Genomic DNA, 24830 nt, shown 5'->3' on the forward strand with positions numbered 1-24830 from the left:
TTATCCTTATTTTACAGTAATCTATATACTACTACTAAATATGAGTGTGTATCAATGGCTCGGGTTCAGTTAGAGCCAACGCCTCGCACACACGCACGTACGTGTATGAGAGAAACGCGCATCGCTCGGCCCCCGACCTCCCACCGTAACCGGGAACTCCCCGAAATTTTCCTCCCCCTCGCTTCTACCACGTTTTTTCCGTCATGGATGGCCCAAAGAATGTCATGTAGCTACGTCTCCGACCCGCCCAGGACGAAAAGCCCATTTTCTGTCATTATTTCTTGTCATAGAAGTAGGAGCCCACCACATCTATGATGATACCGGGTTTTGTCATAATTATCGTCATAGAAGTGTCATATGTATGACAGAAAAAAATTTCGTTCGGCCCAAAATGTCACGGATGTGTCTTTTTTTGTAGTGCTAGTAATTCCTCTTATAATTATGGTAATTCCTCTTATAATTATGGTAATTCCTACAACAACTCTTATGGAAATTTTAATAAGATGCCCTTTGATTTTGAGACCACTGTTAAAGAATTTATGAATTCGCAAAAGAATTTCAATGCTTTGTTTGAAGAAAAATTGCTTAAGATTTATGAGTTGGCTAGGTACATGGATAGAATTTCTCTTGATATTGATTCTTTGAAACTTACATCTTCTCCACCTAAGCATGAGATCAATGAGTCTCTCAAAGCCATGGTAATTTCCATTGATGAGTGCAAAGAAAGAACCACTAGGATGCGTGCTAAAAAGGATTGCTTTGTAAAAGCGTGTTCTTCTAGTTTCAATAATAATAATGATGAAGATATAAAAGTGATTGATAAGTCCCCTATTAAATCTTTGTTTTCCAATATGAATCTTGATACAGATGGGACTGGAGATGAGTCAACTTTAGTTAAAAGGCGTCCCAATGATTCGAAGTTTTTAGAGCTTGATGCAAAAATTGGTAAAAGTGGGATTGAAGAGGTCAAAACTTTACATAGCAATGAACCCACTATTTTGGATTTCAAGGCATTTAATTATGATAATTGCTCTTTGATAGATTGTATTTCCTTGTTGCAATCCGTGTTAAATTCTCCTCATGCTTATAGTCAAAATAAAGCTTTTACCAAACATATCGTTGATGCTTTAAAGCAATCTTATGAAGAGAAACTTGAATTAGAAGTCTTTATCCCTAGAAAACTTTATGATGAGTGGGAACCTACTATTAAAATTAAGATTAAAGATCATGAGTGTTATGCTTTATGTGATTCGGGTGCTAGTGTTTCCACGATTCCAAAAACTTTGTGTGATGTGTTAGGTTTCCGTAAATTTGATGATTGTTCTTTAAATTTGCATCTTGTGGATTCCACCATTAAGAAACCTATGGGAATAATTAATGATGTTCTTATTGTTGAAAATAGGAATTACGTGCCCATAGATTTCATTGTTCTTGATATAGATTGCAATCCTACTTGTCCTATTATTCTTGGTAGACCTTTCCTTAGAACGATTGGTGCAATTATTGGCATTAAAGAAGGAAATATTAGATTCCAATTTCCATTAAGGAAAGACATAGAACACTTTCCTAGAAAGAAAATTAAATTACCTTATGAATCTATTATGAGAGCCACTTATGGATTGCATACCAAAGATGACAATACCCAGATCTATTCTTGCTTTTATGCCTTGCTAGGGGCGTTAAATGATAGCGCTTGTTGGGAGGCAACCTAATTTTATTTTTTGTTTCTTGTTTTTTGTTCCAGTTTAGTAATAAATAATTCATCTAGCTTCTTTTTAGTTGCGGTTTTATGTTTTTAATTAGTGTTTGTGCCAAGTAGAACCTTTGGGAAGACTTGGGGGAAGTCTTTGCGGTCTTGCTGCAAAAAACAGAAACTTTAGCGCTCACGAGATTAGCTGCCATTTTTTACTGGAGATTGCGATTAGGTTGACTCTTTTTGAATATGATTAATAGACAAATTCCTCATGTACACAAATTTATTTCAGAATTTTTGGGGTTACATAAGTATACGTTTGATACAGATTGCTACAGACTGTTCTGTTTTTGACAGATTCTGTTTTTCGTGTGTTGTTTTCTTATTTTGATGAATCTATGGCTAGTATCGGAGGGTATGAACCATAGAGAAGTTGGAATACAGTAGGTTTAACACCAACATAAATAAATAATGAGTTCATTACAATACCTTTAAGTGGTGATTTGTTTTCTTATACTAATGGAGCTCATGAGATTTTCTGTTGAGTTTTGTGTTGTGAAGTTTTCAAGTTTTGGGTAAAGATTTGATGGATTTTGGAATAAGGAGTGGCAAGAGCCTAAGCTTGGGGATGCCCAAGGCACCCCAAGGTAAAATTCAAGGACAAACAAAAGCCTAATCTTGGGGATGCCCCAGAAGGCATCCCCTCTTTTGTCTTTGTCCATCGGTAACTTTACTTGTGTAGCGATCCGACCTCAAATGGCCAGTCTCTGTGCATAAGTGTCATCCCTAGATCGGTAATGCTGACACACACAGTACTTTGAAGGATTTATAACAGAGTTGCAATCGCACACTTATTACATCAAATATATCATAATAGAGTACTTATTACAATAATATGGCTTAAGGCCATCCAAATAAGATAACAGCGGAAGGCTTGGAAGATAAAGCGAGTCCATCAACTCCAACGGCATAGCCAAGTGCACGACAACGACCTATCACACCTTACTCTTCGTCTAAAAAGTCTACAACATAATAAGTTGCAGCCCAAAAACGGGCCAGGACATGGAATATGCTGGCAATATAACACTGTAGTGCAAATGAATAGGTAACAGCTATAACTATATGCATATTTGGCTGGTGGGGGCTCTATGGTTATTATGTTTTTGTGAAAAGCCAATTTTTTCCTACAACAAAGTAATATATTTTGTTTAACTATCATGGTAGTTGATAAACATTGAGAAGGTTCCTCCAACTCAATCCCTATTCAACAATATTAAGAACCCATCAATTTAATTTAGAGTGATTAGATCAAAACAATAATTCAAGCACCAGATACTCAAGATGTCCATAACCGGGGACACGGCTAATCATGATTAGTTTGTACACTCTGCAGAGGTTTGCACACTTTTACCCACAAGACTCGATATCCTCCGTTTAATTTCTCGCACTGCATGATGTTTGAGAAACGGATGACTGAGACGCAGTCTTTCAGAAGCATTAACTCTTTACTCTAGGTAGACAGTACCACCTACATCCCCTAGCCTACCACTGAAAGAGGTCACGCAACATACTCTACTATGCCGGAGCCCATAATGGCTTGTGGATGCACACGGAAGTTTCCAGCATGAATAATCTTATGATCCCTTTGAGCCTGGGTGGCAAACCGTAGGATGATCACACGGGTACTCCGGGATATCCCAAGACAACACTAGATTGCTCCAGGTGCCCAGACAACCACTGGGTGCTCCAGGGTGCCTCAACCAATCCACCCAGATGTGTATTAAAGTAGCCACCTTAAATTTAACCATTAATTAAAACTCTCACATCTGTCATGGATCACTTAAACCAAACCACGTCTACGAGCATAGCATAGCAGTATAAGCATAACGTAGAAGTAACTCCCATAGTTTGATACAAAAGACAATAGGTTCTACCTCATCACTACTTCCGACTACCCACAAGTATTCAAGTCCACACCATGCAGTGTTTGAGGGTTGAGACTAATGCGTAAAAACTGGATAACAAAGGGATATTATCAAAGTGTTACTTGCCTTGCTGGCGATCCGCAAACCCTAGAGACTCGTAGTAGCACGCTTCGCACTCCGGAAATTCTATCGCAAACAAACAATAGCATACATAAGCACTCAAGCATAGATGCAAGGGTAAAACTCATATGAGAAAGTCCAAACTGAAAGTTCAACAGCAGTGCTTTGATTTGCAAAAAGAATCAATCAAATCGGATCTACGCAACTCAAACTATGATCGAAAGAAGTTCGAATTTAAAACTGCTTGCCACCAAATTTTAAATTGTCAAAATCATGTTCAAGTTGGTTAACTGGAAAGAGGGCTTCGATACGAAGATTTTGGCGTTGGTTTCACTGGATTTGGACGAACGGTTTAAAAGTTGTGAGGGTTTGAAGATTAGGGGCTAATCTGTGATAAAAATAATCGCGGATAGGTCCCTAGCAAAAATAAAACAGAAAAAGAAAAATCTATCGGACGAACGTCCGCTAACAGAGACAAACGAACAAACATTCGCAGAATAGATCTAACGGAAGAAAAAAAATCTGGGAAAACCGATCTAACCAAAAAAACGAACGGTTTTATACCTAAAACCCAGCAAAACTCGGCGGTCGACGGCGGCGGCTTCCGGCGAGTCCAGCGAGGCGGGGCGGCGTGCAGCGGCATGGGGCGACGGCGGCGCGGCGCGGGGCAGCGGCGGCGACGCGGGCGGCGGGGCTGCGGTTTGGGACGGGGTGGAGAGGGCGGCGGGGGGGTACTTGTAGGAGGGGGTCCAACTTGGCCTAGGGGCCAAGGCAGCGGCGACGGCGTGCTCCCGGACTCCCTCCGGAGTTTGGCTCGGGTGCGGCTCGGGCGCGGGGAAGGCGGTGGCGGCGCTGGGCCTTGGCCTGGCTCGGCTGGGCCAGCCCAGTTCGGCGCGCGAGTTTTTTAAAATAAAACTTCCATCGAAGAAAAATCCTAAATAAATATTAAAAAAATTCTAAAAATGCCAAAAACAATTTTCACCATCTAAATTAAATATTTAGAACAAAGTGAACATTTTTCTGGCCTAAAATGCAATTTTGAAAAATACATATTTTTTTCTAATTCAAATAAATCTCGAATAAAATCCAAATAAAAATATTTATTTGATTTTAACATTTTTCCTGCAATATTTATTTTATTTTGGAGAAGTCATTTTATCTGCTCTCATTTATTTTGATATTTGAAATATTCGGAGAGAAAAGTATTAAAACCAAAAGGACCCTCTTTTTTCAAATTTGAGAAAAATTCAAATATGAAAATAATGAAATCCCCAACTCTCTCTGTGGGTCCTTGAGTTGCCTAGGATTTTCTACGCAAACGAACTGCAAATAAAATATGATATGCATATGATGACCTGTGTATAACATCCAAATTGAAAAAAATTGGGATGTTACAAACCTACCCCCCTTAGGCCTTGTTCGGTTACACCTCTTCTCAAGAGGATTGGAGGGGATTTGGGTGGATTTTTACTTGTGGGAGATTATATCCACCTCAACCCCTGCCAAACCACTCCTAGATCCCTGTCAACCGAACAAGGCCTTAAGATGAATCTCGCCCTCGAGATTCGGGTTGGCTAGAAAATAGGTGTGGGTGGTCTCTCCGTAGGTCTTCCTCCAATTCCCAGGTGGCCTCATCCTCAGTATGGTGGCTCCACTGAACTTTGCAAAACTTGATAACCTAGCTGCGTGTAACCCGGCTGGCAAACTCGAGAATCTTGATAGGTTTCTCCTCATAGGTCAGATCACTATCCAACTGAATTGCTTCTAGGGGTACTGTATCTCTTAGTGGAATATCGGCCATCTCAGCATGACACTTCTTCAACTGGGAAACATGAAACACATCATGAACTCCTGATAGTCCTTCGGGTAACTCAAACTTGTAGGGAACCTCTCCCATACGTTCCAAAACTCGGTATGGTCCTACAAATCTCGGGGCTAACTTTCCCGTAACTCCAAAGCGTTTAACTCCTCGCAGAGGTGACACGCGAAGATATGCTCTGTCTCCGATTTCATAGACTACCTCCTTGCGTTTTGAGTCTGTATAACTCTTCTGCCTCGACTAAGCTACCTTCAGTCTATCTTGAATCAACTTAACCTTCTCTTCTGACTCTTTCATCAAATATGGTCCAAACAACTGACGGTCTCCAACTTCATCCCACATTAACGGTGTCCTACACCTTCTCCCATACAAAGCCTCAAAAGGTGCCATCTTCAGACTAGCTTGATAGCTGCTGTTGTATGAGAACTCGGCATAAGGTAAATTTTCATCCCAACTAGATCCATAATCTAGCGCACAAGCTCTTAGCATGTCCTCCAGAATCTGATTGACTCTCTCTGTCTGTCCATCTGTCTGCGGATGAAAGGTTGTACTAAACTCTAGCCTGGTACCCAAAGTCTGGTGCAGTTGATTCCAAAACTTTGAGGTAAATTGTGTCCCTCTATCAGATAAGATGGTCCTCGGAACTCCATGTAGACATACGATCCTGGTCATATATATTTTGGCCAACTTCGCGCTTGTATAGGTGGTTTTCACGGGGATAAAGTGAGCTACCTTTGTCGATCAACTACTACCCAGATTGAATCGTATCCCGATCGGGTCCTGGGCAATCCGGTGATAAAATCCATGACAAGCTTCTCCCACTTCCATCGGGTATCGGCATAGGCTGCAGTAATCCTGCTGGTTTCTGATGTTCTGCCTTCACTCTCTGACATACATCACACACTGCTACATACTCGAAAAATATCCTTCTTCATTCCAGTCCACCAAAACGCTCCTTCAAATCCAAATACATCTTGGTGTTTCCGGGGTGAATCGAGTATGGCGAGTCATTGGCTTCCTGAAGTATTAACTTCCCGATCTCAACATTATTGGGCACATAAATATGATCCTCAAACCATATGGTCTCATGCTCATCCTCATGAAAACCCTTGACTTTTCCTTTGCTCATTTTCTCCTTTATCTCATCAATTTCCTTATCATCCTTCTGAGCTTCTCGAATCTTTTCCAATAATGTAGACTTAACCTCCATTGTTTCGACAAAACCTCTTGGAACTATCTCCAAACGAAGCTCCCTGAGATTCTTGGTTAACTCCTGCGGTAACCCTCCGCTTACAAGGGTATTGGCGTAACTCTTACGGCTCAACGCGTCTGCTACGACATTGGCCTTTCCTGGGTGGTAATGCAATTTCATATCATAGTCCTTTATAAGATCCAACCATCTCCTTTCCCTGATATTCAGCTCCTTCTGCGTGAAAATGTATTTCAAACTTTTGTGATCCGTGTACACATAACATCGGTTTCCAATAAGGAAATGTCTCCAGGTCTTGAGCGCATGCACCACGGCTGCTAACTCCAAATCATGTGTGGCATAATTCAACTCATGCGGTCGAAGTCACAAGCGAGAAGTGTCGCAATACACTTGGAAATCCTTGCGTATATCCGACAGAACCAACACTGGGGCTGTAACCAAACATTTCTTCAACTCCTGAAAACTGGACTCACGTTCATCCGTCCATTTAAACTTGGTGTCCTTCTTCAACAACTCCATCATAGGCTTCGCAATATTGGAAAAATTCTCAATGAATCTTCGATAATATCCTGCAAGTCCTAGAAAACTGCAGATCTCCCCATCTGAGGTGGGTGCCAACCACTCAGTTACAGACTGAACCTTGGTGGGTGTCGGTGTCAAAACCGGCGATCTCGGGTAAGGGGTACCGAACTGTGCGTCTAAGGTCGATGGTAATAGGAGACAGGGGACACGATGTTTACCCAGGTTTGGGCCCTCTCTAAGGAGGTAATACCCTGCGTCCTACTTGATTGATCTTGATGAATATGAGTATTACAAGAGTTGATCTACCACGAGATCGTAATGACTAAACCCTAAAAGTCTAGTCTGGCTATGATAATGAATCTCTCCCTCCGGACTAAGTCCTCCGGTTTATATAGACACCGAGAGGATCTAGGGTTACACAAGGTCGGTTACAAAGAAAGGAATCTACATGTTTGGTCGCCAAGCTTGCCCTCCACGCCAAGGAGAGTCCCATCCGGACACGGGGCAGTCTTCGGTCTTCGTGTTCTTCATAGCCCATCAGTCTGGCCCAGGGCTAATAGGCCGGACGCCCGAGGACCCCTTAGTCCAGGACTCCCTCAGTAGCCCCTGAACCTGGCTTCAATGAAAAAGTATCTAGCGCGTAGATCTGTCTTCGGCATTGCAAGGCGAGTTCCTCCTTCCGAACTCCAAGATATTCTTTGGACGTATTGATCGTGTCTAGACTTGTAACACACACACCACACAACTGCAGAGAGAATATAGTAATCCACGAGTCCATTCTGCTGACCACTTTTTACAACATGACATTACGTCTGCCCGGTCATAATTTCGAACCGTTTTTCGTCTGCCGCTCCATGTTTCGAGACGCGGTTGCCATTGGCATGTCTTGTCGAAGCAGAGATCGTGTCCCCTTACTGTGGGATTCTCATCAATACGGGCGTGGGTAACCCAACCGTGCTGTTTACACAGCCCTTGGGAGTAGGCGAATTCTAAGGCGAGTGGGGAGGCATTCAATATTAACTACCCTTATAAGGAAATAAGAATCCCCTTTCTTCTCCCATGCCTTCTCTCTTCCTCTGCCCTTCCACTCTTGAGCTCCAATGCCCAAGTTCTCATCTTTTTCCCACTCGAGCAAGCACTCAACCATGTTCGGATTCGGAGGTCAAGGCAAGTGGATGGCCTCCTCCGTTAAGCAGAAGGACATTGCCGAGCTTCGGGCGGCCGCGTACCTGGCGAAGGAAATCGCCCACTGCCTTACAGCCAAGGGACAAATCGTCCCCACACCGAAGCCCAGCGAGAGGGTACTATTCATCCCCTATTTCCTCCACGAGCTAGGGTTTCCACTCCACCCTTTTGTCCGCGGCCTGATGTTCTACTACGGGATAGATTTCCACGACCTATCCCCGAACTCCTTCCTCAATATCTCGGCGTTCATCGTCGTGTGTGAGGCCTTCCTCCGCATCCAACCCCACTTCGGGCTGTGGCCCAAAATCTTCAATGTGAAGCCCAAGGTGGTGGATGGCCAACGCGCGGAGTGCGGAGGCGCTATGGTGAGTAAGCTGACCAATGTCTCCTGGCCAAAAGGCACTTTCGTCGAGACTATCAAGGAATGGCAGAAATAATGGTTCTACATCACAGAACCCCGCGATGCCACATGGACCATGGCTGCCGAATTCAACTACGGCACTCCCATGCGACTCACCTCCTGGGTCGAGAAGAGCCCGAACTGGTGTTCATCGGACGAGCTGATAGCGCTGCAAAGGCGCATCCAAAGCATGGTGGATAAAGACATCAAGCTTGTCCACGTGATCCAAGTGATGCTGGTGCGCCGGATCCTCCCCTGCCAGAGCCGAAGCTGCCCTCTATGGGAGTTCAACACAAAGAAGCACTATACCTTGGAGAGGCTCTTCGAAACAACTCACGAAGATGCCTGGAAGTTGCTCTTCAAGGGCAACGAGATACCGCCGGCCACAGATTCAGACCGTGGGCACGACATTAACCACCTCCCCAACGAGGTATGTTATCTTTAACACATCCCCTACTTGCTTGTTTTGAGGATGATATCTAAGCTTTTATTATCATTGCTTCTTCAGGACTGGATGAAGAGGGCGAAGCAGATCCGGTGTCCGGCTCCACTGCCTAAAGAACCAATCATCCCGCGTTTAGCGAAGATGCTAGAGCTGGCACCCTATAAGGCGCCAGAGAAGAAGGCCCAGGGGAAGGCCAAGGGGGTCCGGAGTGGCCCCCGCTGCAAGGGCGCTTCGGACGCGACGTCCGAAGATAAGACCAGCTCCTCTGCCGCCGAAGACGACAACAATGAGGAGAAGGAGGAAAGCGATTATCCCCCTGATGGGGGGAGGAAGAAGAGGGCGGTCTCCACAATTCTAGAGGTGGAGGTGCCCAAGAAGGCGAAAGGCCCACTCATGGACAGCTCCCCATGGGACGTCGAAAGCAGTCCGGAGCAACGCCCCTGCACTAAGCCTTGGGCTGCATCGTAAGTGGTAAGACTCATATCTGCCCGTAAACCAAGTCTCTCCTCCTTGTTGTATTGACATGATTGGTTATGTTATTACAGTATGGCCCACGACCGCCCCCAGGGATCCTTGTCAGGAGGTTCGTTGGATTCAAAGGCGATGGCCAGCGAGTCACTGTCGGCCGTTCACTCCCCCAAGGCCAAGGACAACGCAAAGGTGTTGTCCCGAAGGACTTTCCCAGGCCGGGGAGAGGCTCAGGAGGCGCCAGAAGGCGACGCCTCCATCGCCGGACACCATGGGGAGCCGATCCCCATGGAGACTGGTGATGAGGGGGCCGTATTCAGTTCGGCCCTTAGTCGGACTCGATTCCGGAGACCGACACAGCTACAAAATCCGGCACGCAACCTCCTTAGAAAGAAGGGGGTATGCCTATTTCGCCAGTGACCCCTGTCCAACCAGGGGCACCGGATAATCTGCTGTAAGCGCTATGAGGCGCTTCCATTGTGGATGAGCACCGTGTTCTTATGGGCACGGTAATTGAAATGGTTCAGTCCGCCAAGAGAGGACTAACCGAAGCCTGCAACAGCCTGCTGACAGGTTTTGAGGTAAGCGACGCAAAAAGAGAAAATCCCAATATAGACAGTAGCCCCTAAGACACTGTTCGGTGTTTGGAAAGTAAATCCGGACAGAGGATCAATCCTTTATTGCAGGAAACTAACTAAATTGTCTGAAATGAATACGCAGGCGTCGCTGTTGGCCAGTGCCTCACATACTGCCGAGGTCTCTGAACTGAAGCGGAGACTAGAGCATGCCGAGGAGGAGCTCGGCCAGGTGAGGAGGCAGCTCCAAGAAAAACAAGGTATGTGATAACTCGTTATGTATTCGAAAAAATTAAAGTGATATGCATTTGATCGAAGTGTCATGATATGTATAGAAGCGACGACCCAGGTCGAGGCCCTAAGAAATGCCCTGGTCGAAGCTGAGGGGAAGGCTGTCAAGGAGCAGGCCGCCCCTAAGAAGCTCAAGGCCCGGGTCAACGAAGTCCAACAGGAGCTCCAGGACGCAGTGAGGAAGTGCGAGACCTTGGAGCACAATGCATCGGCTCAAGAGGCCGAACTCGCCAAGGCTCGTAAGAGTGCGGAGACGGCCCGGAGTGAAGCCCAGGGCGCCCTCCAGGAGATCCAGGAGGCCAGGAAGATCGCGGTGGGTAAGGCATTCAATATGAAAAGCAAGAATGTGAAGAGGAACTATCTTTTACTGACCCAGATTCGGAGTTCTCCAGGGGCTTTTGTTGATCTGCCACGCAGTGTGACCGATGCCGCGGAGTTCCTCCGAGTCGAAGAAGGGAGCTCCACAGAGAAGCTGTTCTGGTCACAATATCTTGCGCCAGAACATCCGGTGCCCTTCAGCGATCAGCTAAAACAGCTGGTCGAGCTGCATAGGGTGGCCAAACTGGCCATGAAGGATTTAATAATCCAGCTGTGGCCAGCCGAAGCTATACCCATCAGTTACTTCGGCCTCGTGAAGAGGCTGGTGGATGCCTGTCCTCGGCTGGACATCATCAAGTGGTCCGTCTGCATCAAAGGGGCGCGTCTGGCCTTCTCCTATGTCAAGGTCTGGTGGCCGAAGATGGACGCCGTCAAGTTGGCGACCGAGGGGCTGCCTGAGGGCAAGGAGCACCGCACACCCGAGCGATACTTTGGCGATGTCTTGGAGGGGTCCTGCATTGTTGCAGATCAGTGTGCGAAAGCCATGATCTTTGAATGAATGTATTCAAGTTCCTTCTACCTTGTATGATTAAACAAAGTGGGTTTGTAATATAATGCTTGTTATGTTTTTAAATTTTACCTCCTGTGCGGCCGTGTTGTATGAAATCTGAGGGTTGGCCAATCGTCGGCTTCTGCCCCCACGTAGGTAGTACGTGGGTGTTCAGGATGGTATCTAAACAATCTTGATCCAATTATATGGTCCTTGAAGGAGTTGTTTAGCGCAATGAACCAGGCAACCAGACTATGCAGCGTTAACGCCCTCACTTAGCCATAGGAGTTTGACAATAAAAACATGGGTGCAGCCCCTAGTATCCGAACTAGAGTGCTATAAGCGTCTGATCGGGAAGTACCGATCCTTCGCGTAATGCAGAAGAAATATCCAACGATTTGCAACCTCCGAACAGCTGACCGGCTCTCGCCGCATCATGACAGTCAGTTTTCGGCTTTCTCTACTGAGGTGCTCCTTTGGATAAACCAAGGCACAATCGAAGTAGTTCTCCCTTTACTACCTTAGCCGATATAGCGGAACGTAAGGTAGCAAGCACAGGAGCTGGGCAACCCAACTATTGATCAAAGACATGATTCGAAGCCAATGCATATAATGCTAAATTCAGGGTGCCGAACTATACTTATAAAAAGTGTTCGGACTTTTATTGCCGTAGTGTGGGGTGCTATGAAGCCCCTAGCAAACATCAAACGTACCAAAGTGTACGGGTGCTACCTGATAGGGTTACCCACAGGGGAGGAAGAAAAAGAAGAAAAAATAAAGAAAGAAAGAAAACAGAAAAGGTGCAAAGGTGATAACCTGGGGCTTTAAAGCTCCAGCTGCGAAATGTTTTCATTGTAATTTGATTAATACGTCGAGGCGCATTGATACAAGTAGTGCGATAAGAAACAGGCTATTTAATATGCCAAAAACCAAGGGAGAGATGCATGTGGGTACTGAAAAATGAGTAGAGTGATTGTTAACGAAACCACCTTGAAAATCCACCGTACATCTGCGTTTCTCGCCGTCTTGGTGTGTTTATCCTTCAAGAGGACTGGTGATCAGGCCATCCGATGGGGCCTGTGGGATTGAAACCTGAAAATGAAACGAATAAAAGTGAAACTATGTGTGTATCCGGTGTCGGTTGAGCCGTACTATGGATCACAAACTAGCTATGCCTCCGTCGATGCCCATGGAATTTTGAGTGCGTAGTTATGTACACGTTGTACGAATGCCACTACTTCACCGGTACTGAGACGGAGGCCAAATTGCTAGTCTAGCACCTGACAAGCTGAGTTGTCCTGCTATAGGGTAGTTCGAACCCTCTTGACAGTGTCCGTGGGCTCGGCAGCCGAATTAAGGTTCTGCTTGAGAAGGCCGATCTATACTTGTGCTGCTAAGGCAGCCGTGTGTTGTTCTGTACGGAGAGAGCATTCCGTATTTCCATTGACTGTTACGACGCCACGTAGACCGTGCATCTTGAGTTTGGGATAAGCATAGTGTGGCACTGCATTAAATCAGGCGAATGCGGTCCGTCCGAGCAGTGCGTGATAGCCGCTGTGAAAGGGGACTATGTCGAAGATTAACTCCTCGCTTCGGAAATTGTCCGGAGATCCGAAGACAACCTCGAGCGTGATTGAGCCCGTACAGCAGGCCCCTACACCTGGTATGACTTCTTTGAAGGTACTCTGTGGGTTTGATCCATGATGGATGAATGCCCATTTTGTGCACTGTATCCTGATAGAGCAAGTTGAGGCTGCTGCCACCATCCATCAGGACTCACGTCAGGTGGAACCCATCAATTATTGGGTCCAGGACCAGTGCGGCTGAACCGCCATGCCAGATACTGATCGGATGGTCCCGACGATCAAAAGTGATCGGGCATGATGACCATGGATTGAATTTTGGGGCGACTGGCTCTATCGCATAGACGTCCCTAAGTGCGCGCTTGCGCTCCCTCTTCGGGATGTGTGTAGCATATATCATGTTCACTATTTTGACCTAAGGGGGAAGCTTCTTCTGTCCCCCTGCGGTTAGCTGCAGGGGCTCCTCGTCATCGTCCTCGCTCTGCGATCCCTTTTCCTTGTTCTCGGCATTTAACTTGCCGGCTTGCTTAAAAACCCAGCAATCTCTGTTGGTATGGTTGGTAGTTTGTCTGGTGTGCCATGGATTTAGCATGGACGGTCGAGTATGCGGTCCAGGCTGGATGGTCCCTGATTGTTTCTCTTGTACGGTTTCTTCCGCTGGCTGGACTTGGAGCCGCTGAATCCGGCATTGACTGTAGTGTCGTCGGTATTATTACCATTGCTTTGGCGTTTGTGTCTGTTACGTCGAAGCTTGCCGTTGCTGTTCTTGGCCTCGGAGGGGCCTGCGTCTATGGCCGCATTTTACTACGAGCCAGCCAGCTATCCTCACCTGCACAAAAGCGGGTCATAAGTGCCATGAGGGCTGCCATAGATTTTGGCTTTTCTTGGCCGAGGTGGTGGGCGAGCCATTCGTCGCGGATGCTATGTTTAAAGGCCGCTAGGGCTTCGGCATCCGGATAGTTGACGATCTGGTTCTTTTTGATTAGGAACCGAGTCCAAAATTTCCTAGCCGACTCTCCAGGTTGTTGGACTATGTGGCTTAAGTCATCGGCATCTGGTGGCCGGACATATGTACCTTGGAAGTTATCAAGGAAGGCTTCTTCCAAGTCCTCCCAGCTACCGATGGAGTTTTCAGGCAGGCTGTTTAACCAGTGCCGAGCTGGCCCTTTGAGATTTAGTGGGAGGTATTTGATAGCGTGGAGGTCATCTCCGCGGGCCATGTGGATATGGAGAATAAAATCCTCAATCCATACCGTGGGGTCACTTGTTCCGTCATATGATTCAATGTTAACGGGTTTGAACCCTTCAAGGAATTCGTGATCCATTACTTCATCAGTGAAGCAAAGAGGGTGTGCGGCGCCTCTATATCGGGCCGCATCATGATGTAGCTCCGATGGAGTCCGTCTGTGGTTGTCGGCTCGGGTGTGACTAGGTTTGTCATGTCCGAATAGGTAGCCATCATCACATGTGGAGGAACGTCCTCGCGATCAGTAAATCGATCGGGTATATCCTGATCTACTATCCAGGGTCTACCGGAGGTCGTGTGTATGACCCCGAACTATTTTCTCTCTGTTTTTTCGTGGCGATGGGGCGGGCTGCTGTTCGGCTTGAGTTGCCGCTCTATCCCGACCACGAGGTGGTCGGTCCGCCGCACTGTCCCGACCGCGTAGTGTTCGGTCGGCCGCATCTCGCGAGGGAAGTATGGGCTCCGGTGCCTCTTCGTCGAACTGAGGTAGCAATCTTTGCTTTGGGTAACTCTTGGCTGGGCGTTTGAGGCCGTATTCCTCGGCTCCCAGAACGTCAGTCCACCTGTCGACGAGCAGATCTTGGTCAGCTTGAAGCTGCTGCTGCTGCTTCTTTTTCAGGCTCCTTGCGGTGGCTATTAGCTGGCGCTTGAAGCGCTCCTGCTCGAGAGGTTCCTCAGGCACGATGAAATATTCATTGCCGAGGCTTTCCTCATCCTCAGAGAGCGGATGATAATTACCGTCCTCTGAGTCATTGGGCATGGCCTGTTCGTCGGGGCTGGCTTGCCCGTTTTCTTGCTCCTCCTGTTCGGATGTTACCTCAGCAAGGTCTTCATTGTTTTCGGCATCATCCGGAGTATTGTCTTCTCCGGTGCCGATATTGTTGTCCTTTGAACGATGTGACTTAGAGCGGTGCCGGGGACGCCGGCGTTTTTGCTGTGTCTCAGGAGGTTTATTCTCAACTGGATTTTCTTTGTCATCGCCGCTATTCTCCTTTGGTGCATCCACCATCACTACAAAAAAAAGACACATCCGTGACATTTTGGGCCGAACGAAATTTTTTCTGTCATACATATGACACTTCTATGACGATAATTGTGACAAAACCCGGTATCATCATAGATGTGGTGGGCTCCTACTTCTATTACAAAAAATCATGACAGAAAATGGGCTTTTCATCCTAGGCAGGCCGGAGATGCAGCTACATGACATTCTTTGGGCCGTCCATGACGGAAAAAACCGTGGTAGAAGCGAGGGAGAGGAAAATTTAGGGGAGTTCCCGGTTACGGTGGGAGGTCGGGGGCCGAGCGATGCGCGTTTCTTTCATACACGTACGCGCGTGTGTGTGAGGCGTTGGCTTTAACTGAACCCGAGTGAGGCGTTGGGATCTAACTGAACCCGAGCGATTGCACTGCAGGCTACTCGTTACTGAACCCGAGCGATCGATCGATGGCTATTAACTGAACCCGATCGAGCGATTCCTTTGCTATTGCTGCTAACTGAAGCCGATCGATGCTGCCTCTGGATGAACAGTGAGCGTTTCGAGGGGGGTTTGGATGAACAGTTCCCGGTGGGGGTGGATGAACAGGACCCCGTGGTGTTGCCTCTGGATGAACAGGACCCCGATCGATCGAGCCGGTTGGGGCTGGATGAACAGGACCCCGTGGAGGGCTGGATGAACAGGACCACCCCGTGGAGGGCTGGATGAACAGTGGACAGTGGAGGGCAGGATGAACAGTAGCCCATGGAGGGGCAGTTGAACAGGAGCCCGTGGAGAGGGTTGGTTGAACAGTAGCCGGTGGAGTAGCGCACGGTGGAGGCTGGATGAACAGGAGCCCGTGGATGAACAGTCGCAGGTGGAGGCTGGAGGAGGTCGACGGTGGATGAACAGTAGCTCGTGGAGGCTGGAGGGGGTCGACGATGGAGATGAACAGTATCCCGTGGAGTCTCGTTTTGCGGTACGCCACACCCCTCCCGATGAACAAGACCCCCGTTTCGACCGTAGGAGGTCTGTTTCGTCCATTTTGCGGTACGCCACACCCCTCCCGATGAACAGGACCCCCGTTTCGACCATAGGAGGTCCGTTTCCTCCGTTTTGCGGTACGCCAGACCCCTCCCGATCAACAGGATCCTGTTTCGAACGTGGCCGGTCGAACACAAGGCCGTTTCCTCCGTTCTGCGGTACGCCAGGCCTCGTTTCCATCGTTTGTTCCGTCTAAGCCCTCCCGATGAACATGACGCATTCCATTGCCTCCCCATGAACACGACGCATTCCGTTGCCTCCCCATGAACACGACGCATTCCGTTGCCTCCCCATGAACACGACGACGACGCTATTTCTCCATTTCGACCCAGCCATGTACACGAGCCCTGGCCGTACTTATGCGCGAGTAGGCGTTCAAGACCCCGCCCGTATGTACACATATGTGGTCGTATTTTCATTCTTGCACCCTGGCCGCTGTACGTACGTGTACATGCTACGTGCGCGCCTCTACTACGACACGTGCGCGCCTCTACGTCGACCAGTATATATGTACGTACACATTCGCGACCAGAATGACAACGCTACGTACGCTTCGACCAGGTGGGTCCCGACTGTCAGGCACTTCCTTGCGTGCGAAGATGTAGCTGGTGGGTCCCAGCAGTCAGGGGCAAACGTTTTTTTTTGCGAAATACGGTGGCCCGTCCGGTGGGTCCCCGCTGTCAGGTGGAGGAATAATTACTTTGCGCGTAATAAGGAGGCACTTCCTTGCTGCTGCCGTGGACCCAGCTGTCAGCGTCTCCACGCACAGTACTCTTCCGATGGAAGTCGGTCATTGACCACATTGACCACGCCGCGCCGAGAGCACCACGGCGATGGACGACTGCGAGGCCTAGGAAGGGGATGACGCGGAGCCGGGGAAGACGCGGCAGTGGAAGCCCGCGCGGAGAGGAGTACGAGGGTTCACTGGTTCGGCTGCGGTGTGAGGCTGTCGTCGCCGCAGGGCCTGGCCAGCACTGGGAATAGTAGGGGCGGTGAGGCCTCCGCGGCAGCACAGCCGGCCACGGGAGGCAGGAGCATGCGGCACGACCGGCGCTGCTTTGGGCGGCTGGAGCAAGAAGACTAGAGGTTGAAGAAGCACTACGGCCGTTGGATGGACATCGTACGGTCACTGGAGCTAGAATTGTTCATATTGACTAAGTTGACAAAGCCCTTCGTCCCCGTCAACTTAGTAGGCCCACAAGTCAGCCTCCCACCAAGGTGGGTCCTAGCTAGCCGGGGGAGTATTCATTTTTTTATGCGTAATAAGGAGGCACTTCCGGTGGGTCCGAGCTGACAGCGGGGGGAACGTTTTTTCGCAAAATACGGTGGCCCATCCGGTGGGTCCCAACAGTCTGGGGGAAACGATTTTTTCCCAAAATACTGGTTGCCCGTCCAGTGGGTCCCCGCTGTCAGGTGGAGGAATAATTATTTTGCGCGTAATAAGGAGGCACTTCCTTGCTGCGGCCGTGGACCCAGCTATCAGCGTCTCCACGCACAGTACTCTTCCGATGGAATTCGGTCGTTGACCACATTGACCACGCCGCACCGAGAGCACCACGGCGGTGGACGACGGCAAGGCCTAGGAAGGGGATGACGCGGAGCCAGGGAAGACGCGGCAGTGGAAGCCCGCGCGGAGAGGAGTACGAGGGTTCACTGGTTCGACTGCGGTGTGAGGCTGCCGTCGCCGCAGGGCCTGGCCAGCGGTGGGAATAGTAGGGGGTGGTGAGGCCTCCACGGCAGCACAGCCGGCCACAGGAGGCAGGAGCATGCGGCACGGCCGGTGCTGCTTTGGGCGGTTGGAGCAAGAAGACCAGAGGTTGAAGAAGCACTACGGCCGTTGGATGGACATCGTACGGTCATAGGAGCTAGAATCGTTCATATTGATTAAGTTGACAAAGCCCTTCATCCCTGTCAACTTAGTAGGCCCACAAGTCATCCTCCCACCAAGGTGGGTCCCAGCTAGCCGGGGAGTATTCATTTTTTGTGCGTAATAAGGAGGCACTTCCGGTGCGTCTGAGCTGACAGCGGGGGGAACGTTTTTTTCGCAAAATACGGTGGCCCGTCCGGTGGGTCCCAGTAGTCAGGGGGAAACGATTTTTCCCAAAATACTGGTGGCCCGTCCGATGGGTCCCCACTGTCAGGTGGAGGAATAATTATTTTCCGCGTAATAAGGAGGCACTTCCTTGCAGCTGCCGTGGACCCAGCTGTCAGCCTCTCCACGTACAGTACTCATCCGATGGAAGTCGGTCGTTGACCACATTGACCATGCTGCGCCGAGAGCACCACGGCGGTGGACGACGGCGAGGCATAGGAAGGGGACGACGCGGCAGTGGATGCCCACGCGGAGAGGAGTACGAGCGTTCACCGGTTCGGCTGCGGTGTGAGGCTGCCGTCGCCGCAGAATAACAGGGGGTGTGGGTGAGTGGAGGGATGCCCTGGCCAGCGATGGGAGTAGTAGGGGGCGTTGAGGCCTGCGCGGCAGCACAGCCGGCCACGGGAGGCAGGAGTAGGCGGTCCCGCCGGCGCTGCTTTGGCGGCTGGAGCAACAAGATCAGAGATTGAAGAAACACGATGGCCGTTGGATTGACATCCAACGGTTACGTCTGCTAGAATCGTTTGTTGACGTATATAATAACTAAAAAAATCTTGCATACGCGTCAACTAAACAAGCCCACAAGTCAGACCACTCCCTCTTTTTTTAATAATTTATATATAGCTCATGGCAACTTCTTATGCAATTTATTGTAGTCGTTTTTTTGTTGGCCAGGGCCAATTTCGGATATTTCTGTGGGTTCCAAACTATTTTTAAAACCGAAATGTCCAGCCAGATTTAAAGTACTTTGAAGATATATTTAAATTAGGTTAATGCCCAGTAAAATAGGAATCTGAAAATGTAATAAAATTCAGAAATTATAAAGTAATTGCCAATTTTTCATCTATTTTTATATTTACAACCCATTTCATATTACTTTCAAGATTTGTAGGCGTCTTGAAAGAGTTGCAGCCCATCAGGCCGTAGAAAAATAAGTAGGCCTAGATTGGGTATTCTTTAGAAAAAATAAACTGGGCTCATTTTCACAAAGAAAAAATAGCTGGGATGGTCACATGGTGAACATAAAATATATGCCTGGGCTAGACGGGCCACAACCCAGTTCAAACCCTGCTCCGTCTCAACAATACCAAACAAAAAAAATACTTCTCGAGTAGCTACGTCCCAGGTGTCAGCCAATCTTGTGCTCCTCTCTTGTCTATTGACTATATACGCTCCCAATGTCGTGGGTCCCAGATGTCAGGAAAACACTAGGAGGAAGCATTTTATTTTTCCATACGCTGACGTGGTGGGCCCCTACTGTCATCCTCTGCACGTACTTCTGCCGATTCCTGTTGTTTGTTGACCATGTTGACAATGCGAGAGGGCGGCGCCATGGCGAGCGCACCAAAGTGCGCGGAGGACGTCAGCGTTAATGATTTAGGAGAAGGTGGGGCGGCGATGCGTGCGCTGAGGCGCAGCCAGCCGTGGGAGGCGGAAGCAGGCGGCCCCGCCGACGCTGGTTTGGTTTTGGCGGCTGGAGGAAGACAGGACTGAAGAAACACGACAGACTGTAAAAGCAGCAGGAGTACTTAACAACCTTAACTGTAACCAACAGGGGCACTTAACAACCAAAGCTGAAAGCAATATGAGTACTTATACAGGTTCAACCGTACAAAGCACGCCTCGAACAGTGCTAGTTTGCCTACAGTTAACCAAGGGTGAGGCCGCCAAGCCCCAGGACAAGGCCCAGGCACCACCCCGCGCATCCCCAACCTTCTTAAAGCGGCTTCATCTCGCAACGTGGTCAATAAACAGGATATTCGCTTTAGAGCCATGGAAAAGCATGAACATAATCTTTTGTCCTATTCTCCAAGATGGACGGGCCTTCATTATTTGAGACCACCCATGAATAAGTATCTTTTCACCTCCAAGGGGAATTGAGTAGGTCGACATAAACATCATGTTGTGACCAAGCGCAAGTCTGACCCGACCATGGTCAGGCATCTGTATAGGAACAGTAGAACTCGGCAGTTCCTGTTTCAAGAAGATCACAACTGTAAAACTGTGTATAAGCAATAGTTTATGAACAACATATATAACAGAAAATAGCTCGTACCATAAGTTTCTTGACACAGTTGGACCTATTCAACGAGTGCAGCAGTGGCACACATATCCCACGTGGCCTTCCACCATTGAAATGCCCCACAAGGACCTCAAGACGATCAATAAAGTGTAGGAACTTTTGGGTGTCGATCCAGTCAACTTCAGTGCCATTAGTAACAGCCGAGTTATTACAGAGTAACAAATGAGCAGACTTCTTAACTCTGAAAAAACCTACACGTGCCACCAATTATAAGAAAATATTAGTTAGAAATAGCATCTTCGTGAGAGATTCGTTGCTACTTCTAAAGTTAAATTGTGATTAGTTAGACAGAATAGGTGGATTAAGAAGTAATCGAGGCAACAAGCAAGAACTAGATACAAAACTAACATGGATGAACAATTGGAACGACGTCGGGGTGGAAGATCACAGTGAAGATGAGACCAGGTTCTTCTATTGCCATCAGCATTTGTGCGCCAACTTTCAGTCTGTAACACTTGAGAAAGTTTATCCAAGTTCGGCCATAAAAAAGCAGTGATCTTCTTGGTTCATGAACCCAACTCGGAACTTATATCCATGGCTTGTCTTCACTGTGACCATTAAACTAGTGTATTCAGTTATGGCAAGGCCGAGCATCTTGAGTACATGTGTTCTGGCAGAGCAAATAATACACTGCAGGAAAAATAATATGAGAACACAACATGTTCAAAAAACCCCCACCCTCCCGGATAGAAAAGAGGATTCTAGGAACATACTGTGCGCGTTTCAAAATGCTGTGTTAGGATGAGAAGGAACAAGTGTGGCGTCGCAGAAACCTGTAGGGTACTCGCACTTTGGGCACTGCAAATGAAACACACTAGATTTAGTAGGAAGAAAAATGCATCAACGGCGGCGGCTGCCATCCTAGGATTACCTGCGACCAAGGGACTTGGGTTTATCGGGGATGGATGAAGAATTCATACCTGGTTCTCCATGAGAAAATCCTATGCAATCGCCGAGAGGGGGTTTTCTCTGAACAAGCAGGCGGGGGAGAAGGTGATTTAGGCCCAGTGAAATATTGCCGCTTCGTCAGTCCAGCTTACTGCTAAAGCTGGAAAGGGGGGTTGTGATTTGACGGCTCATTGGGCATTACTGCGGTGCTACGACCGGGGTGTGTCTACCGTGAAGTTGTGCACTCTAATTTGTGCATATGGCACGTGGACCCCGTTGCCGGTTGCCCCACATATCAGTGAAAGGAAGTAGAAAGACAAGAGTAACTAGTTACACATAAATATATTTTTTGACAGAGAGATACTCCCTTTGTAAACAAATATACAAATCTTTTATATCACAGGCTCACCTTGTCAAGAAATATACTCCCTCTACAACACACGGGCATTATGGGGGTTCAGCTGAGAATATAATACTTAGATGTTTTTTGATGGATAAAAGCTGCTTTATTGAAGATTAACAATCATAGGTATACAAATAATTTTGGGGGTTCCTGTGAGCCAAAGATGGCGTCCACAGGGCAAAGAAGTAGCAACTTTTGCGAGCACATGCGCTTCAACATTACACTCGCATTTTTCATGTATGATCTCCATGGTTTGGAACATATTCTTCTTCATCTTGATCTCATCCATAATAAGTTGGGCCCCAAGTATGCCTCTCCGATATGCTTGACTGTTGCTGAACAATCGGTGCTAATCTGAACTTGTTGCAGGTTTAAGTCAAGAGCCAGAGATAGCCCCTCGCAACATGCCATTGCCTCTAGGATCTCTTGATCAGTAACACTTTCGCACACCAGTGCCGATGCTCCAAGGAAGAAGCCTATATGATCCCGGCTCACAACTGCCAGGGCTCCCCTTTCACCTTTGCGAGATAACGCAGCATCAACATTCATCATCGCCCAACCCACAGCAAGAGGAGGACGCCACTTCTTCACTAAGCTAGTGCTTCTCGAAACCAGGTTCTGGACTTTGGGCCGCAGGCCGACCCTGCATGTTTGGGGGCCCATGTGTTCTACCTCAGTGCTTTTCATATTGCAAGCGATCGGTACAGCGCTGGTTTTAGATGCTGTCGCAAGGCGAATACACAAAATTGAATAAAGCACGGCAGCTGTTGGAATGAAATCGAATGACAGTTCCTAACCAGCAATCAGAGTTGCAATTCTATCAACGATATACCATGTGATAAATAATACTATCGTACTACTTATACACATAGGACACTTGTTTCACCATGCCAGATTATTACATCAAAATCTCTCGGAGGATAGATCAGTTAGGCAGTTGCGTGCTGCTACTGAAGAATTTCAAAGTTGATTTGGACCAGCTTTCCTTGCCGAGAAAGTTTGATTTTGACATCATCCCCTACCGCAAGATATGATTTAGATTTGAACCATGACCATCCTTTAGCATCAATCATCATGCGACCATCCTTTGTACTTACGATATATTGAGCAGGTTCATTCACACCAAGGTTGCGCATGGTAAGAGAAACTTGGCCACGGTCGCCCGGATTGTTGAACGACTCCCTCGTTGCTCTAGGAATTCTCTGTTTGCAAACAAGAAGACATACCCAAACAGTTAGATCAACACAGTGAATCATGTGAAACAACATGGAAAGAAAAAAGAACGAAGCACTTGGGCGGCCAATGCTTACCAAGAAGGTGGACATGTTGGTTTTTGTAAGGACTTTGGTATATGAAGAGCGACCAGCAGCCCAGTCTGTTGCCGGTGCAACTGCATGGGCCAGATCAAATGCAAGTGCAAGTGTTGGTGCAGGTGCCGAAGCCGCTGCTGCTGCCGGAGATGGTGCTCCTTGTAGAGCTGGTGCCGGTGTCGGAGCAGGTGCCGGTGTCGATGCCCGATCCTCCGGTAGATCAGACTGCTCCGTTGACACGGTCGGTGCCCAATCCTCAGCTGGATCAGACTGAGCTGCTGCCGCTGTCAGTGCTAGAGTAACTGTCGGTGCTCGATCTGTGCGAGACAGCGGCGATCGTGTCTGGTCTGCTATGATCACTTTCTAACTTGACTAGGATCCGTGACCGTGATCCAGTTTTTTTTCTTCATTTCTTTTAAACGCAAGAAGGACTAATTTTGGCGTTTTTGTTAAACCAAACTGCAGCTCATCATAGGGATTCAGCTTGTACTCAGACAACAGACTGATCCAATTTTTTCCAGTAATATAAGTGATGGACAGTGCCTTCGTTAGTGACACGACATAAGAAGTGAAACCTGCAAAAATAGCCATCGTAGAGCAAACCAAACGGTTTATTCTGTGATGAATGTCACATGGCAAAACCTGCATCGTAAAATTGCAGGAAACGAAAGAAAACATGACATTAAATCAATAAGATTTAGACAGTAAATCAATAAGATTTACTTGATGTGACACGAGTGAATCCTTACCAGGAAATCACTATGTTGAAGTACTAAACAGAAGATTGATCGTTCAACTACGTGTGGCATGCAGGGGCCCCGCCTACTCCCACAAGCAGGACAGTCCAAAGGTCGTGACAAATCATATGGACTGAACATCCATGGGGCTGGAAATCCTGGTGGGTGCGATAAACCCTGCAATGCATACAGATATTGGAGTGTAACCATAATTGATAGACCGTCCTCACAAAAAATATGATATGGATACTTCAAAATATACAAACTGAATTGAGTGGACAGACATTAACATAGACCGTTCTCGGGACTGACCACACAACAAAAGCGGCAGTACTAATAAACAATACAGGGTTCACAAACACAAATCAAGTACTGAACAATAGTACTTACTACAGACAAGCAAAGTTACACTAACTAAACTATGCAGACTATTTTTTGCCACCGACCTACGGGATGAACCCCGCATAACTGACTAGGCCATGGACTTCGTGTGAGATGTCTACATTCACCATCACCATCTTGTCAACCTTGGAGAACCTAACAGAGTGGTCTTTCCACTCATAAACATGATGATGAAGACAGGTCGCATCAGATTTGTTGGGAAGCTTTACAAGAACCACACCCTTCGTAATCGAAGGCACATCCAGGAAATTGCTGTGGTCAAGTACAACCTCGAGAACACGCCTGACAACAATGCTACAGGAAAACACTAGTTCAGGACACGTGGCGACAAGGACACAGCAGCTGGATAGTTCAGCAGTAGAACTCATCATCAGGTTTTCCAGTTCACACGACATGACTTTGAGAACTTCATCTCCACCGCGGACCTGGTTCTAGTTCAAACAGAAACCATATTTTATTACTACCTCCGTTCAGAAATATAAGATGATTTTTGATATTATACTCCATACATGACTACATATATGCACAGCACAGAAATGAGTGA

Source organism: Triticum urartu, chromosome 6A, assembly GCF_056163025.1.
Source record: "Triticum urartu cultivar PI428250 chromosome 6A, HENAU_Tu73, whole genome shotgun sequence".
NCBI classification, from domain to species: Eukaryota; Viridiplantae; Streptophyta; class Magnoliopsida; order Poales; family Poaceae; genus Triticum; species Triticum urartu.